At 32.7% G+C, this 19,511-nt stretch overlaps 1 protein-coding gene across 1 annotated transcript in view; it reads left to right on the forward strand.

The window, feature by feature from the left end:
* Positions 1-224: 224 nt before the first annotated feature.
* LOC150094221 (uncharacterized) overlaps positions 225-19,511 on the forward strand; it is a 59,985-nt gene continuing 40,698 nt past the window's right edge. The window contains exons 1-2 of the mRNA XM_090411996.1: positions 225-261; positions 14,317-14,451. The gene's annotated coding sequence lies outside the window, so the exon portion shown is untranslated. The remainder of the gene's footprint in view (positions 262-14,316; positions 14,452-19,511) is intronic.

Below are 19,511 nucleotides of genomic sequence, written 5' to 3' on the forward strand. Positions count from 1 at the left end.
GCGCAAGCATACGCTAACACTGCTCGTTTGAGCAGTGTTAGCGTATGCTTGCGCGTTATAAGTCGGAATGACTTATAACGTTCCAATCTCGTCATAGACGAGATTCGAACCCAGATTTTTTCCAACAAAAGGGTTCGTCTACACCAATTGAGCTACGAACGCCCGTTTATTATGATTATTAATTGTGTGATATCTTCTGGTCGGTTTGTCTATTTTGGGATGAAAATCTGATTTTCATGGAGAAAAAGAAACTGCTATTCGGTAAGAAAAATGTCGTTTAAACACTGATTCTATGTCTGCTGAACACGATGACATTATGTTAGGAAAATTGCTTCTAGCTGCTACTTCAGTGTGACTTGTTTGCTTAAATAAGTAGCGCGCCTGCATAACAACAATAAAACTGATTGATGACCTTTTTTTTTTCGTTTGGAGGTCAACGAGGGTAGAAAATAAAATAAAATAAAATAAAATAAAGAAACGCGAATGATGTGACCTTGTACCGTACTCGAGTCATCAGGTATCAACTTCACGTTCTATTCAAATATCCTTGAACGCTTTCTTTGTTTTGTGTCTACTTCATTTGATACTTGCGAATGCAAAGTTTTTGAACAAAAAAAAAAGTATGTAATTGCACACACAAAAAAAGAAAGAAATTGGTGAATGAAAATGTCATATGAACGTTAGAATTTTGAAAATTAATATTACAATGTAATATTACAATATTACAAGTCTATAGACGATAAACAACTGTAACTTTTATACTGTCTTTTTTGTTATCTATTACATATTGTGTATGCTACTTGACTAGAAAATTTACAGCCTACCCTTTTACATCAATATTTTCAAGGAATTCAACAAAATGAGGACAAGTCTGGTGTAAAATGTATGATATAACTTAGAAAAGAAGTCAACACAAGTATCGAATAAAACCATGCAAGAAAGAAATGATCATGTTGGCAGTCTGTCACGGAGTGTGTTTTGTGGCGAGTTTGTTTTTCAGAAGAACCTCCACCTTTCTGTAAGACTAGCTATCCTACCTGCAGTTGAAAATGGCTCAATTCATCGCATATAAATTATAGAATACAATCCTATTTTTCAGTATTTAAGTAATCGTGGCAGAAGAAAGATAGCTATCAGAAAAAGGAAAAGCTAACTACTGGGTGAAAAAACATGGTTTCAAAGAGAATTATGATGTTTAATTGCTGCTTTTACTGTATCTAACAACTAATTAACCCTTCATCTTAGATCCATCCATTAAAACGTAGCAATAATAACTATCTATAAATCAGCGCTTTTCAGGAGAGAGATAATGGCAGACAACTGTCTCCATCTCGTGGCCCTACATCTGAATACTTTTATTATTGTTTGTAATAGTGTGAGTTCTAAGATTTTGTTGAGGTACGAATTAAAAACCCGTTTTCGGAAGGAAATTCTCTACTTGCCGGTGCTAAAGATCGACTGAATTGGAAACCGATCGAAAAAGATTAATCGAAAGATTAAAAAAAAAAATTTTAGTCGGAGACTAGAATCGAACATGGAACAGTCTTTCTCTGAACCGCCAAGCGCTATGGATTCAAATAATTTCCAGAGCGTTACACAGGCATCGTACTTAAAATATAATAATAATTATTATTATGAAAATACTTCTTCCAATGCATTTTGGATTCTTCTACGGCAGCTGGTAGAATAATACTCTTTTAGTCCTCACTTTTTGGAAGCAAAAACAGTACTTGAGTATGTTTTTGTGGCATTCTAGATGAAAGATAATGAGAATTAGCAAGTGACTGATCTTACAGTGTTATTAATCTTATCTAGTATTATGTGTTCTTCTACGGTGTCTGTGTGTGTGTGTGTGTGTGTGATGTACAACCTGCTGTCGTGGGTTTAAAACCATGAGTTTCTTCTAAGAGAGAGAGAGAGAGAGAGAGAGAGAGAGAGAGAAAGAGATCGTCTAACACAGGAATCCATTGATTTAATATCATGGAAACTTTCATAGTGCAGTTAAAGCTCTTAATTGTAAGAACTAATCGATAAACAGTTGACTTTTTGTCGTAGATTGTGATCACCCTTTAAAGTGGGATGCTGAACTGAATAAGAATATAGGAAATAGAATTAACAACGTACAACTTCCGAACTAATACGTTCCACTGAATGAACTCTGTACAGTTAACAAACTTAGTCCGGTTAGAGGAATAAGCTGATTGAGTTAGCTTATTTTTGAGTTAATCCTCTTTACAGTTGATGTAATTATGCCATTATTTCGCAGTCGCGTGTTACTTACCAACTGTTGCTCAGTAAACAAATGGTAAGAGAAAGTGAGAAGTTGAGAAGGAGAATCCATTCCGATAATAGGGTAATCAATCTGTCTTGTGGATGAGTTTATTATTACACGTCTGAAAATGAACGCTGTAAACGTTGTAGTTTTTAAAGTGATAACTATTTTGCTTGTGTAACAGTTGGAAAATTTTATGTATATAAAGCACGTGATTGTGCGTGTTGATGACAAATTCGTATATTGCCTGATTTCTTTCTCCCCTTCAACATGAATTGACTCTTCTTGGCAAGTTGCCAGACTAGGCTCTGGGATCTGTGGTCGGACAGTTCTAATAATGTTGACGCTGCTAAAGAAATATACTGTACATAATCAGAAATCTACTATTTTTCAATACATCTCATGATCTATTTTGCACAGATGGTTATTGTCAGTGTTTTTTTTTTTTTTACCTTTATTTTAGCCAATGAAGCAAAACGTCGTCAATGAGGGGGGCGTACACATGTTCTGTGGCATGATATTCGAATATCATGCCACAAAACTGCTTTTTTTTCTTCTTCTTTTTTTCACATTTCTAATATTCTCTTCTATTCCTCTCCCTCCACTGTTTAAAAATATTTCCTGGGTCTCTTGTATCTCTGAGATAAATTTTGATTATCTAAACACAAAATTCATAACCAGGTAAGCAGTAAAAATTACGCAATAAAAAATAGACATGTAATAACTTATATAGAATTGTATTTTCTGCCGTTCCCCATAGATGGCGGGAATAGCTAAAATGAAACCTAGATGGGAAAGGAGTCAGGCTGTCTGCTGTTAAACTACGACTTCAAAATTACTCTTCAAAGATAATTGGAAAAAAAAAAAAGAAAGAAAGAAAGAAAGAAAAGAAAAAGTCAGAATCTAATTTTTAACTATTCATCCTCTTAATCTGCAATTCCTCTTATGCGAAATCTCCTGCAATCATGAGATCACTGTAGAGAACGAGCCGGCAATAGATGGTGTGTTTAAAATAATGATACCATTTCCTCGCATAATTGCAGACAGTAATTAAGGGAAGAATTAGCGAGGAATTAGTCTGCCACATTTGTTAACATACTACAAGTTTTGTATGCTTACAATCACTACATCGACAACATTGTCGATAGCCCATAGATTATGGAAACAGCGGTTCAATTTTCCTCTCTCAAGCGTATCTATAATGAAATTTTCGAATAGGTACGACCTCCAGCGATTGACCTCATAGCAATAATTGCTTCTGGTTTACGCAGTTCTAATCAACCAAACCCAACTCCTGATGAGTTTGGTTTGGTTGATTAGAATTGCGTAACTTCTTGGAGGGCTAATGATGATGATAATCGCGTTCTTGAGGTTTGCAGTGTTTGTTAAAAAAATAAATAAAACTAAATAAAAATATATTTTTTTTAAAAAAAAAAGGAAAATACGAAAAAAATGTTATCAAGATTATATTGGGAATAAGCAGCCAAAACATAGGATCATCTCTCATTAGATATTGCTACAGTTCGACACCTGACACATGACCTTAAAAGAGTTCCATTCTATCATAGTACGACAGGCACATTTATAGAATCTCTTAATGAAAAGTGAGTTAACGTCTCATAGGAAGGTTAAAGCGTCATTTATATACATAATATTTGTAGCAGGAATTTCAGATTCAACAAAGAAGAAAACCAGGTTCGCTTGTCTGTGAACGGTCATTTATGTTTATATTTATGCGCGAATGATAATGAAATGTGTGCCATATTTTTCGGTGTCAATTTTTGGAGGAAGACTTTTTTTTGACCTCAGTGATACCGTAATTATTTCTTTTGGTTTTAATGGACGGTGTTGGAAAAAGAGTTATTTAAAAAGTAGGAACATACTAAGACTCTCGGATACTTTGCAAATCCAATTTCCATGTCATTAACGGACATTTTCATGACTGATTCCGCATCCGGTTGATTTCTCCCGCGTAACAAACTACTTTGACTCCCTCCAAGAATGGTCTGATAGAGTAGATTGCAGCACCTGCTGCAATCTACAGTACGAAAAACCTGCTGTTGCATGCCATCAGATTCAGTCGTGTTATTACAAGCAACCGGTCTACGGAAGAACTGATTCACTGCTGTACTTTCCAGTGGATCAATTATTCACGGTAGGTCTGGCACGGCCTTGAAGAATATCCCTCACACTGCATATATAAAGAGAGAGATAAAATGAGTGACAGAAGCCGGAACCATGCTCTGTAAACAAAACACAAACATTCTACCAGCGACGGCTGGTGAAAATTTTAAGTGTGTGTGTGTGTTGGGGGGGGGGGGGGGAATACAAAATAAGAAAAAATAATTCATTTTTTCCTAATCAGTAACCAAGTTATTAATAAGTAAATTTACATATTACAAAAATTGCTTTATTAAAAATCTTTAACCCTCACTACGAACACACACCAATAATAAAAGTTTCGTACACAGAAATGACGCGCGCAAGCATACAATATATCTGTAGCGACACTGCTCAACGAGCAGTGTCGGTTTCGACATTCCGAACTGCGTTAGACAATAATAAAAGTTTCGTATCTCACAGAAATGACGCGCTCAAGCATACAATTTATCTGTAGCGGCACTGCTGAACAAGCAGTGCCAGATTCACTTGTTACATGCAGTGACAAGTGCAAAAGAATATCGGCGAGTCTAGCCAGAACTGACCGAACGTGATAATTCCGACACTGCGTTAGATCGCAGTGCATTTGTTTCGTAATCTAAAGCGTTAATCGAACAATTCCAATTATTAACGATTCAGTCAACCTTTAACATGTTGTATTGCAGTTATATAATGTTGCAAGCATTGTTATTATTTATAAACACAAACAAAATTTAAATTTTTCATTTTTTCCTTGGGGATGCTACAGTGCGTCTGATTCCACTGTCATTTTAGGCCGCGGTTTGAAATTATAGTAGAAGCACCTAAAACCCTGAAGACAGTTATTATTTATGTAAATTGTATTCTCCTGGTAGGTTTGCCTCTTTTTTTTTTTTTTTCCTTTTAAATGGGAAGCCCGAATTTACAAGTAAAAACTCTTCCACCTCCGTAAGTGACTAGCTAACTTACCTTCAGATGAGAGAGGAAAAAAAAACTTAAAAAAGTTTCTTCTTGTGTTTCAAGGGATTTGAACCAAGATCTACACATGAGGAATTCTCAAGTAAGATGGCAGCTTTCGAACAACGAAGGTCATCAACCAAATAGTAGGTCAAGTTGGCATTTCCTTGACTAGTCTTTCTCGATGCATCAAGAATCTTTTTTTTTTTTTTCAGTTGTTTTCTTATACTAGAAAATTCAAAAGAAAATATCGAAACTTGAACATTTTTAAAAAATAATTTATTAAAAAATGTAAATGGCATTTTCATAAAAAATAAATGTTTTAGCATAGTTTTTTTTGAATTTCATATTATTTTAATAGAGACACTATTATAGAGAATAATATGATGTTAAGGGTATAGGTTCACAATATGGCAACAATTGTATCTCTCTCTCTCTCTCTCTTCTGAAAGCCTTGATTCATTGAGTGCTTGGGCTTACTATCAATGAAAGCTTGGAGGATAGTAATAGTAACTGGCTGCTTAGCCGTCTTCAAAAAATTAGTTATTGCTAAGTGAGCTCCTCCTATCCCTTTAGGAATAAAGGAACTAGATATCCAGTGCTGCCAAGGTCGCTTTCTGCTGGGGGTGCAATAACTTGTCTACTAGCCAACACAAGAGTGTTATCCGAAAAGCCTTTGTGAAGCTGTGTTCAGCATTATATAATAATACTAATAACAATATAACAAAAAAAAATTATTAACGTTAAAAGGGACAGAAGGTCATTTTCAAAATAAAACTTAGTAATTATCAACAGCAATCAAGAAAAGTTACTGATTTGACCATGAATTCAACTGAATACTAATTCACTGGCAAATTAAAAACTAATCAAATAATAAAACTCTTGAATTAAAACGCATATGTAGTAAGTTTTTTTTTTTTAGTTTCTTATTACGTTAAGTATTGCAAGTATAATCATGTGGTATGAGATTAAGGAAGATATGTATATGTTACCGCTAAAGTGCGAAAACCGTTAATGTGCACATTACCTAGCTAATTTGCAGATTAACTGATTTGCTCCGTTAACGTGTGCGGAATCAAGAGTTTTCCGCATTTTACCTAGGTAATGTGCACATTAACGGCTTCCAAAGTTTGTTTCTCTTATTTCCTTTCCCTACTGCTTCCCCCCTCTCCCTCCACTTTTAGTTTGGTTTTTTAATAAGTAAACATAATTTTATCATATGTATTTTTTCTTAATTGTAATAATATTTTAAACCGTTTGATTCCTTGTATTATATTAATTGATTGATGATTGATTCTATCAACTAATTTGTTGATTGTTTGATTGTATTAACTTGATTCTTTAGATATCAAAAAATAAATAAATAACATTATCTTAATTTAAACATACAGAAACGTTGCTGTTGTTCCAGCAAAGATCTTATTTTCACTTTAACGAGTGCCTAATAGGTAATGTGCAGATTACCTAGGTAATTTGAGAAATTAAACAATTTTCCGCACATTAACGGATCACCATAGTTAATGTGCACAATACCTAGATAATCTGCAGAATAACTGGTTTCTGCACTTTAGCGGTAACATATATATGTGAGAAATGTAAGCTTATTGAAGAGATATTACATGAACGCATAAGGCAAAATGTGCGTGAAAGTGAGAATGATTCTGGGATGAGTGAAGAGGGGGAAGTATGGAACCGAGATTTCAAAGAAATTTGGGGCTCACTGCAGAGAGTACAGAGTGAGATTCAGGGTTTCGATAAGAGATCTTTGGGCATGGAAATGGAAAGAATGACTTAGGTGGAGATGGATAGACAGGGAGAAAAAAAAAGGTAGGGGGTAAAGAAAATAACTAGGGAATTCTATGATTCGCAAGGTAAAAAGCAAAGATGTCTTTAAAGAATGTTTGCAGGGAGGTACTTTAGATTGTGTGACTAGAGCTATAAAGAGATGGGAGAATATAGGTGAAATAATTGTAATGGTTGGGACGAATGACTTGAGAAGCAGCGTAAATTATGTGGCAAAGGGATCTGAGGGATAGGTTGGGGACTGTTAGATTTAAGAGTAATAGTGCTAGGATAGTTAGTGTAGGATAGTCAGTAGATATGATAGTGGAGAATTTAGAAGGGCATTGATTATGAATGAAATGTAGCTATAATGTGTATGAAGAGAGGGTTTGAATAGGTGAATGTATGGGATGAGTTTGATGGGAGTAAAGAATTGCATGCGGATTATGAACTTCATTTAAATAATAAACGTTTACAGACGTTATTGTTTAATGAAAATGTGTGGGTGTTAGATCAGGGAAACAGGAGTTATTAGGATGAAAAGGAATGAGGATGGCTGTTACAAATAATATTGATAGACAGGTGGATAAATATGGAAAATCAAGAGAAAAGCCTAAAAATACCCTCCTCTGTTTATATACCAATGCCAGAAGTATAAGGAATAATACAGAAGAGTTTATTACAGTCCTGCCTCAGATAATAGGCATAACGGAAACGTGGTCGACGGATAATGATATCTTGATCGGAACTGAAGTTAATGGACATAGTATTTTTAGAGAAGACAGAAATTATTTAAAAAAGAAGGCAATAACAGATTGTGTGCCTAAATCAAAAAGGATTAACAAAATAGGTGCTAAGTGGAAGAAGAAGTGAACAAAATGCAATCTATAATGTGCAGGCAAGAAAAGTGACAAGTATAACAAGAAGGGGGAAATTAGATTATGAGGGGAGACTGGTGAAACAGGCTAAGAAAAATCCTAGGGAGCTTTTCCGTTATGCAGCTAGCAAGAGAAGGAATGATTATGAGAGGATAACTCTACTGATCGAGATGGTGCAAGAGTGACTAAGGAAGAAGTTATTGTGGAGATTTTCGGTGATCATTTTGTCTAAGATTTTTCATACTGGTAGCAATGATACCATTCTAAGGAAGCATGAAGTCGAGGAATCAATACTTCAACCCAGTTCCTCTAAGGTGAAGGAGGTAGAAGTCTATAATTGTTTGTCATCTTGATGTGAATAAGGTTATTGGACTGGATGGAATTTCACCACGTGTTGTGAAAGAATGTGCTAAGGAACTGACACCTCCATTGTCCCAAATGAGTGGAAAGAAAGGAATATTGGTCCAGGTGGAAGCAAAACCGATGTTCAAATTACAGATCTGTTTGCATTTATGGAGTGGTTGTTAAGGTTTTGGAAAGATTGGTTTGGAATAGAATACAGGATTGGGTGGAAAAGGAAAAAATTCTGTATAGGTCAATATGGGTTTGTTAAAGGAAGGTCTTGTTTTACAAATTTACTTACATTTTATAATAAGGTGACTACAGTTCTGGATAGAGGTGATTCATATACGGATACTTCTGGATTTTTCAAAGCCATTTGACAGGCTACGACATAACAGATTGGTATATGTTACCGCAAATGGAACTGGCTAATCAGTTGGCTGATCGAATAAGAAACAGGTTTTCTAATCGATATCAAGCTGTTGTGTTTGAGAAGGAGAGTTACCATTGGAGTCCCACAGGGTTCTGTTCTAGGACCACTGCTGTTTAATTTGTCTATTAATGATATTGCAAGTGGATGTTCAACTCTTTGCAGATGATGCTTAGAACAGAACCCTGTTCAAAGGAAAAGTTATTTGGAACGATGCAGATGTACTGGTGCTTCAATGCGATTTGAATAAATTGACTATGTGGGCTCACAAATGGGGATGTCAATTTAAAGTACAAAATCTTACGTTTATTAAATGTAAAATTTTGTACTTTGGATCTCCAAAAAGTAAATCTGTGTATCATATTGGAGACGTTGTATTACAGGCAGTGGAGGAAGCGAGGGATCTTGGTGGGTAAAGATTTGAAGTATAAGCGACATATTGCAAAGATAATAAACACAGCACAAAGAAATGCCAGAATACTAAGAAGAACATTGAGAAGTAGAGATAAGGATGTGGTCATTTCGCTGTGCAAGGCTTTGATTAGACCACATGTGAACTACTGCGCATCGATTTGGTCACCTGCGATCTTAGGTGAGAAGCAAGATGTGGAAAAAGTTCAGAGGCGAATAACAAAAGTAATATTGGGATTGTGGGACACTGGCATTGAAGACAGGTTGGGAGAATGTAGATTACAGACGCTAGTCAATAGGAAGAAGATGGGTGATATGATTGAGAGATATAAACTGCTAAGGGGTATTTATCAAATAGATACCGTGGATATTTTTAAAGGGTGGAAGAAGGGAAGGGGATAGAGACAAGAGGTCATTCTTGGAAGATGTATAAAGGTGTGGTGGGTAAGAGAGTGCAGCATGACTTTTGTGCATGGAGAGTGGAATTTATTGCCAACTGAGATGGTGAGTGCGGAAACATTGAACAAATTTAAGATGAGGTATGATAAACATTATTTCTGTTAGAATGAATCTTACTATACCCTCCCTTGATAAGTCATGACTCCAGGAGGTGTTTGTATAATAATAATAATAATAATAATAATAATAATAATAATAATAATAATAATAATAATAATAAGTATATTTTCTTGTTACTGATTTTCTCGTAAACATGCATGTGTAATGGATCGTAATCACAATAATTTTGGCGATGATGCAGTCAGATCAGTATTATAATGATTAATACAAAAAAACGTCCAATTAATAACAAATAATAAACGAAAGATTAATAATTATTAAAATAATTAATAATTATGATAATGATAAAGAAAATGATGAATAATTAAGTCATTAATTAATTTAAACATTGATTAATGAAAAATACTTATTTTGTACAATAAGATTTTCCAAAATATGAAGTCAAATTCCAAGTTTATCCGTTAGGTGAAATCGGAACTTTTTTTTTTTTTTTTTTGTTATGAACTTAAATTTCAACAAGTATTATGACATGTACGTATGTAACAATATTATAAGATTTATTATGCCATTTATAAAACAACGAACGGTTTCAAAATTCAAAACTAAAATAATCATTTTATACACTGATTACAGTTATTTCAAATGAACAAACTATGTGTAAAAAGTGTGTACAATTTACATATAAGAAAAGACCATTTTAAATCTTTAGACTCTTATTCGAAGCACTTGGATATTTACTAATCGATTAATTTATACAGTTGTGCTAATTTTTTTTCCTCGTTTCTATAAAACAATAATTATTCTTTAAGTAAATTATTATATTTCTTTATATTACTTTCTTATCAATCAGAAATTTTACTGGGTTGAGGAAAATACGCACACACACAGATTTAATATATCAATACTGTATATTTATTGCACCTTGCAATACCCATCGATCTGAATTACTTTATACTGTGTACAAAAATGAAAGGACGGGACAGATTTCTTCCGAACATTTATAATTCCATATTGTAAAGTGATTTGAATTCATATATTATTATCGTTGTCATTACCTGACACCTTCAACAAATCCAAGGACTCCAACTAATTAATTTCCCCACTACACACAACTACAATCAACGCTATCTACCGCCCATCACCACTACCAACAACAACAATATTTTTGTCAGAAAATTGCGTGTGTACCTGATGCAAATCTGATGACCGATTTGCCTGTACGCGGGATGAAAAACCCGAGTTTGAGGAAGAAAAAATCTTCTATCACCGTATGACATCGGCTAACTCATCTTCAATGAAAAAAAATTCATATAACGATTCCTCTCGTCCTGACGAGAATCGAACTCAGGCCTTTTCCAATCGAAGCGCAATGTACTTAAAATGTTAGAGCTTTTACGTTTAGAAATCTAAATAAATAGTAAACACTACTTAACACAGCCCTTATTATATTAACCATTCAGTGATGTGCGGTTTCCAACTTCAGTAACAATCACTTTTTAATCTTATATATTATTATTATTATACAGTAACGTCCACAGAGTCCAAAGACTCATCGCGAAAGGTTTACACTAACCATTATTGACACAGTGCCCTATCACATCCCTCTTTAAACTTGCGCTAGCAAAACAGTCGCGATCGCTTCTGCAATCCATTCCACTCATTCGCCAGTGTCCGAAGAAAAGATCAAAGTAATTATCATGAAAATCATCCGTGAAAATATTAATTTCATTTTGTAGTTTTTTTGTTTTTTTTGTATATGACTCCCTATGGCATATTAGTATTGTGGGTGACTTAAAGAATTCTTTATTTTTATTAATTTTATATATTTTTCGTATTTATTTATTTTTTACATAATCCAGACATTCTGCTCTAAACCTCCAAAATCTAACTTTTTTTCCAAGACATTTCAGTCCGCCAGTAAGCCTGCTAATGTAAGTCGTTTTTTTTTTATTTTCACTTATCGCGATTACATGATTGGTAAAAGTGCAGCATCGTGGACCGACTTGTTCATTGAAGACAATAGACGATACGTGTAGCAATAGCACACGGATAAGAGACAGGTAGGGCATGGCATGCTTTGTCTCTAGACACCGTTTTCCTGGTATTATCACATTTTACTTAAGCGCTTGGGTTATGTAAGTACGTGTTCTTTCAAACAACAGCGTGAAACGATGTCGTATATTATTATTATTATTATTATCAAGATTCGTCAAAAAGTTTAAGCTTATTATGATTTGATTAGAGATAATAACACAAGCATATTCTTTTAAAAAATATATTATTAAGTAAATAAAAGTTTTTTAATTATACAGAAAAAAAAATAAAAATACAGCGAAACAACTAAAAAATTACTATAAAGATCCGGGCATTTCGTTCTTGCATGACGATCGTCGTCTGGAACATAAGCACGCAGTTACTAAACCATTTTGGCGGGAAAGTGAATGTACACCGGAAGTATATAAGCTAAATGTTTAACCTTGAACTCAGTAGGGTTGAAAAAAATATCAAACCTTGAACTAATAATTTATAAACATGGTAGTAAAATTACGAACTAATAAAGGATGAATATTACTAAGAATTAATAGACATTTGAATTAAACTAAGAATTAAAAAATGTGGAAGTGATCATATTCATTTAAGTTGGAACCGAAAAAATTTCGAGATTTATTTTTAAACCATCAGACAAGGAAGAAAAAATATATTAAATGGACAATTCTTTTATTCTTAACAACTTTTTTTTTTTTTCAATGTTGGACTGATTTTTAGTTGCCATTTATTTTTGATTTCGTTCATCAGTAACTGATTGGGAAGTCTAAGGGGTTGCATATCATAAATGCCATCTGGTATTTATAGTTTCAGTTTTAATTAATAGGCTTCAGAGCAAAATGTTTTCTTTCTTATTTTAGTAATGTATAAAAGATGCACAGTCACTGTGGTTTGCATGTGCCACTAATTCCGTTGTAAGGTAAACGTTTAGATTTTGTTTGTAGTAATGTTAACATTCAATGTGTGTCGATTTAATTTTCTGTTGAAATCGCAATTGATAGAATAGAAATATGTACTCTTTCATAATGTTCTTGACATTTTATAATTTGCTACCGGAGTTAATAAACATATGTTTATTCACAGAAGAATATTGATAGAGATATCGCATAGTTTATATCTCTGATGAGCAGTTTTATTAAAGGTAAATAAAAATAGAAAGGTTATTATTTTTGTGTATTTCACATTAAGTTACGAAAATGTTTTTTTTTTAATGATTAAAAAAAAAACTAGGAATTCCCTGTTGAAAAGTCTGCTTTTCAATTTTTTTTAACATTTGTTAACTATTGTGAATAAATAACTGCTTTTTTTTAAGGTGCATTTCCCAAATTCATAAGCACTTATTGGATTCTTCTACTCATCGCTCTCCAAGTTATTTACTGTGGATGATAAAATGGTTACGTGTTCAGAGTGTTATCGATCCTCCGAAACTGAACTAAAAGAGATATTGTAATTGTTCCTTCGCTAGCTTACACAAAATCATAATTTATGAATGTCGCCTCAAAGTGAATAATAGCTATGCTAGTTAAGCCTAGAAGAACGAGGAAAATTGCAACAAAATAAGCACCAGATAAATTTAAAAAAAATTAAATTATGATGGACTCTATAAAATGAAAACACGGGATATCTGTCAAGATTTATAACTTTTTATTTAAAAAAAAATATATAAAATCTGATATTAAATTTGATCACTAAAGGTGAAGAAACTTATAGAGATGATCATTTTGATTAACTTCATAATAACAAGAGGATTTAGGGTTTTTTTTTCAATGAAATTGTTTTTAATAAAAGCTTTGATTTCGGCGATGGACAACAATCATACAGACATGTCTATGTTAGTTATACTTTATATTAAACAACAAAAAAAAAATTAAACTAACGTATTTGTGTATCCTCCATACATATTTTACCAAAATCTCTCGTGGTGTAAACCAAGAAACAGGCATTACTTATATAAGGTAATCTTTGCATCCTATAAAAATTTTATCGGTTATTTATAGTAGCCGGAAGTATCTTATAATATAAAATAGACTTAATGGAATGACTGACATCTAGAAATGACTAAAGCGCAGTATACGACTGACCATCATTAGGAAATATTTTCTATCTTATCAAATTTTTTTTTAATAAAAGATTTTTAGGATTGGCTGTGTTTGATTTTTTTATGAGATTTAAGTAATATGTAAAGAACCTATAATCGAAACTTTTTTGTCTTTTTTTAATGAATATCATAAAAGCTTGCACACAGATGCTACCTTTCTCTACCAAGCACTTACTCTTTATAATCGAAATAGCAGTTATGCTTTCATATGTCATATTATATCATTTATATGCAATCACGGAAAATTTTTTAGGTGTGATTCGTTATTTTTATCAGATAAAGGTTAATTTATTTATTACATGATAACTTTTTTGTTTGAGGTTCAAAGAACATATAAGGCCACAATAATTTTTTTTTTCAATTTTTTATTAATCTCTATTTGTGTTATGTACATAACGTTAGAGATAATATTAACAATGTCTCACGCGCCTATATTTGACAGTGTTCACCCTAAAAGAGAAAGCAGACGATAAAGTGGTGCCGAACTGTGCTTGCATGAATGACTAGCAGACTGACGATATTAGTCGAAACGATTGTTCACGTGCGTTAATCTTCGTGTTTTTGAATGTCGTCCAAGGTAAGCTGGTTTTTTTGAATATTTGTTAAGTTGAAATCATTTTCAAGGAATGACTTCCGAAAACAAGGAAATAGTAAACAAGTATAACGAAGAGAAAGATAAAATAAACTAATATTGTAAAATACTGTATTATAATAAGTTAGTACTGTATTTACGGGGGGGAAATGTTAAAGGAATTCATGTCTTTTTAGAGATTGCACGTTTACTCCTTGTCGTCTGCTGTCAATATAAACAACAAAAAACATCGTACGAAAATCGATATATAAATAATTAATAAAAAAAGATCATTTTAAAAGGAACACGTGATGTTAAATGCTAATAAATAAGTCAGTTATAATTATCTTTCTTGTTCATTTACATATTTATTTGCATTATAAAAGTGCTGGCATACTATATCGTTGCACACCGCTTTAAGAAACTTAAGATTGCAATAAAGTTAGCGTTTACAGTAATTGAGGTAAGCAGGTGCCAACAGCTTAAAATTTATCTAATGTCGAGAGAACTCTTATCAGAACATAACCAAATAGACTCAGAATATAACATCTTGGTAAAGGAAAGAAGGATGAAGCGCTTATTTAGTTTAGTAAATATATATATATATGTTAATATTTTCTCAGAAACGAAAATAGGTTTTATCCAACAATTCATTTAAGAACGCTTAGCTTCGGATGACCAACTACTCTACTTTTACGACAAATCTTTAACTAGTTATCTAATGTCTCCATAGTAACGACACAGAAAGAAAACGGTGATATCTTCATTTTATCATTGTAGTATTTCTTACGTATAGATTGCATATGCACGCTATTTATTTGTTCCTTTATTATATTTTTTGCGTTATTGGAACCTGGATATAGAATGGTATCGTAGGAACTGATGGAAATTAAAAATCAGCTATCAGTGTTATTTTTTATTTTGAAATGTAGAATATTAATCTTCTTCCATGCCACTGTAACAGACGATAGAATCATACAGACAAATCGGCCTTCAGAACACACGCAATTTACAGACAAAAAATACTGTTGTTGGTGATGATGGGCGATAGATGGCATTGATGATAGTAGTGTCATGGTTGGAGAATTGAGTGGTAATGGAGAAGATGAGATATGTTTAGAAAAGTGGAGTAGTGTGCTCTCCCACGATGAGTCCTTGGACTCCCTGGAGGTGTCACGTAATAATAATAATAATAATAATAATAATAATAATAATAATAATAATATCCATAAAACCTAGACTGTAATATTTATATGTGCCTATGCAATCAAAAATAAATAAATAAATTTAGTTTTATTATTATTTTTAAAAAATACAGAATTTTTTGGTCATGTTACTTGACGGTTATCAACGTAACTGAATGATTTAAAGAATATAATAATAATTAAAAACAAGAAAGGACGAGTTACAAATATAGATGTACAAGCATGCAGAGAGCTCGATCTATAAACCATTACAAAGTGAAAAAGTAATCAGTTCGTTAAAAATAAATAATTAATTAAATACAATGGCGAGGTATACTTAGTCAAATCACTTTCCAAAACTGGAAAAATTTCATAAAAAGTCATAAACACTGATAAATCAGATCTTCTCAACGTTCTTTATACAATTTTCCTATTATAAAATAGCTTTTATGTAACTCTTTTAGTTTTTTTTTTCCTTTTTCAAAAGACTGTGTGTGGAAGATATAGCATGATCTGCGAGACCTGATTTGTCTGACTCACTGAACTGAGTGTAATCCTTGTGGTCCTCTAAACATACCATTAATAGGAAATGTCACAAGAGCAGGGAATACAGTACACTCCTAGATGGGATAGAGGATCTATCTTTTGAAGAGTGTAAAAATGTCGCAGACTTGCTTTATCGTTTCAAAATGTTCATTAATTCAACTAAAGTAATTACTTCAGCTAAATGTTTCGCTCTTTGTAAGATTAAGGTTTAATGTATCCGTAGATCAGGAATTCCCCTAAATTTTTTTGTTTGTTAAAATTTTATTATTATTATTATTATTCGTGACACCTCCAAGGAGTCCGAAGACAAATAATTGCCTTACGATTTAAAAAAAGATTTGAAGTTAGTAAAGTAATCGTTTTAATTGTCACATGACATAAAAATGAACTTTTGAAGCATGTTTATTTTAAACAAATTACATGTTGCTACACAAGACAGTGTGTATTAAAAGAAATCAAATGAGATACGACGAATATGAAAATGTCGTAGGTAAAGCTGCGTTAAGCCACGCTCAAACTGGTATAAAGACTTTATTCTCTAACCCCAAACGGTATACTCCTCTTTCTTGATAATGCTTATGAATTCAAAATGAGAAACTAATTTCTAATATTTACTATTCTTAGCTGGTTCTTGATGACGTTAACGTCTATAATGCCGTTTAGCTCAACTTTTCTATCTTTAACAATCTATTAATTAAACTGAAGGAGAGGAACAATCCAAGAATAGTGAACTGTTCTTACCCTCCTCCTAACGTATTGAAATATTTTGCTTACCAGTAATCCTTGAGCTATGCGCTCTCTGCCAGTAACTTCGAACTTGATGCAGAATTTCCTAATCGAACATTCTTCGAGTTTCATAATCATTCTCAGCTTTGAACCATAACACTATCGAATGAAATCTTCGTAATTTCTATTCGTTTTTTTTTTTTCTATGTAGAGCTCTATTTCCATTTTTTTTTTTTACATCTGCTCTTCTTGCTTTGATTGAGTTACTTAAATGATTTTTGCCAGAATGAACACAGTGGTTATTGTTTCACTCTAAATTTCCCCTTTATCGAAACTTTGGTTCTTTAATTAGTGTACATAGGCATTAAATTAAAAAAAAAAATCAGCGTATTACACCTGGCTTTAAATTAAAACCCAGATTTTTTTATTGCCTATATAGAAGCTGTCAGTAACTGCCAAAAGAAAGCCAAATTCCGGTAGAAAATTTTAAATACTAGAATATGTCAGAAAAAGTTTTTTTTTTTTTTCTCTTCTCTATAAAAACGATAGACACATTCTCTTGCGGAGCTACTGGTCTCAACACTGCTGCTCCCACCTCTTTTGTATTCAGGTGTTGCATCGTCTAATTAAAGTTAAAACTCAAAGCAGCGCCACTTTTCTAACTCCTGCATTGATAGAAAAACCTCCCGCCTTAAAAGAACGCAGCCTAGTTAAGGGTTATCTAGTTGATGGTTAGAGGAATGAAAAAAAAAAATAACCAGTATGAAGAGGAAAAAATAAAGATTTACTGTTAAGATCTTTTCAATTCATTCGTAGTAAAACTTTAACTCGAATGGTGGTGCGCGATGCAATTTTGTCGATAAAAATAAAAATGATAAAAATCAAACTTTAAACCAGACATTTTTAAATAGCTTTAATAAGAAAAAAAAAAGAGAGAGAAATATTGATATATGGAAAACCTACTGTTTCATATGTTTTAGTAATTGTAGTTGAGAAATGCGTCCAAGTTTTTAATGGTTTTCCCTGTTTAGAAACAGATAAATGTCCTTCAACTTTTTATGATTTTTTTTACTATATGCATATACTGAAATTTATTATCATTTTTACTTATAGTTAAATTTAGAAAATATAGATTGTGTATTATTGCTGGTCTAATTGGATGAGTGAATAACGTGCGCGCTCTCGAACCAACACATTTGTTAGTTCGAATCCTAGGGATTAGATGTTTGTGAAAGTCTTTAGATGGCAGAATTTTTGTCGCTTGGTGTAAGTAACCCACTCTGCTTATTGGAATTCTGAAGTGCTTGAAAAAGTTTGGTTTCTTAAGCAGGGTTTCTGGATTATATAATCCTTACTTCACCAACAGTGCTAATATGTATAATCTTTCATGGGTGGGATTCGCAAACAAAACTTTCTTTATCCTTTATATATATATTAGTCTTATTTTTATGCTGTTATGATTTTGTAAAAGATTTAATGGAGCTTGTAAAAAATATCTCATTTCGTTAAGAGGGGTTCAATTTTCTGATTCAATATTTGATCTGTAGGCGCCTCTGTAGCCTTATGGTAATAACGTTTCCTACAAATTATCATTGTGAATTCATCTACTAGTGACGTTAAGGATAGACACTAGTTTCTCACCGATTTCAAAGGGGAAAAAAGAGTTTGAATAGACTCCCTTAGGAGAATAAAAGGAGTGACATTATTTATTTGTGATCTGCAAGCTTTTTTACTCTACCCTTATAGTGAGCAGAAACGTTATCACTCAAAAGCTATTTTGGCCTAGGGTTGTCACGCTAGAGGGTTTTTTTTTTTTTTTCTTGTTGAAAACCTATCATACATTAACTATAGTGAGCTAAGGGTTTAGATAACCTGGACCTTTTTCAAGTCAGGCCTCCAACAAACAGGACGGTGGTGGCCTCACCCGGGAGATGCTATTTATTTATCCCCCAAATTAATTTAGGGGAGATGCTATTTATTTATCCCCAACACGTCATAAAAAGACATGTTTAAATGACAAATAATTATGAAATAATTACAAAATGTTTCATGTAAAATTTTTCATATTTTTACTGACTTTTTTTTTTGTTGTTGTTGTTAGGATTACACGCATTCAGGGGAAAACTGCAACGTTTATATTAATATTTCTTTATTTATTTAACAGAGTTAAAATAGATTTTCTTTTAACAGAGCTAAGTTATTACATGTCATGCATAACGTCTGACTTTTTTTTTTCTTCTTTCAAGCATTTTTTTTTTTTTTTTTCGTTATCGTCTCTCCCCATGAAGCATATTATCTTAAGAGCTGCGAAAATATCTCTTGATAGGTCATCCGATATCCTCACTAGCTCTAGAGATTCAAAATAAATATCCCGGCTGTTTCCTCTTCCTGACAGCTGTTAATAATTATAACAATTCCCGCCTTTCAAAATCAATTTAGTGTAACCAATTTGTAATACTGTAATTCATTTGCATATTTGCAGTTCTAGATAACGACACTGAACGCAAACGAATTTGCATTTATATATTTGGATAATCCCAGTTGAGCACTAGCAAAAAAAAAAAAAAAAAAAAAAAAATGACTGCAGCGTAATTATAATGAGAATAATTT

The sequence above is a fragment of the Typopeltis vanoorti genome, chromosome 22 (assembly GCF_054136105.1).
Source record: "Typopeltis vanoorti isolate ZY-2024b chromosome 22, IOZ_Tvanoo_1.0, whole genome shotgun sequence".
Taxonomy (NCBI): domain Eukaryota; kingdom Metazoa; phylum Arthropoda; class Arachnida; order Uropygi; family Thelyphonidae; genus Typopeltis; species Typopeltis vanoorti.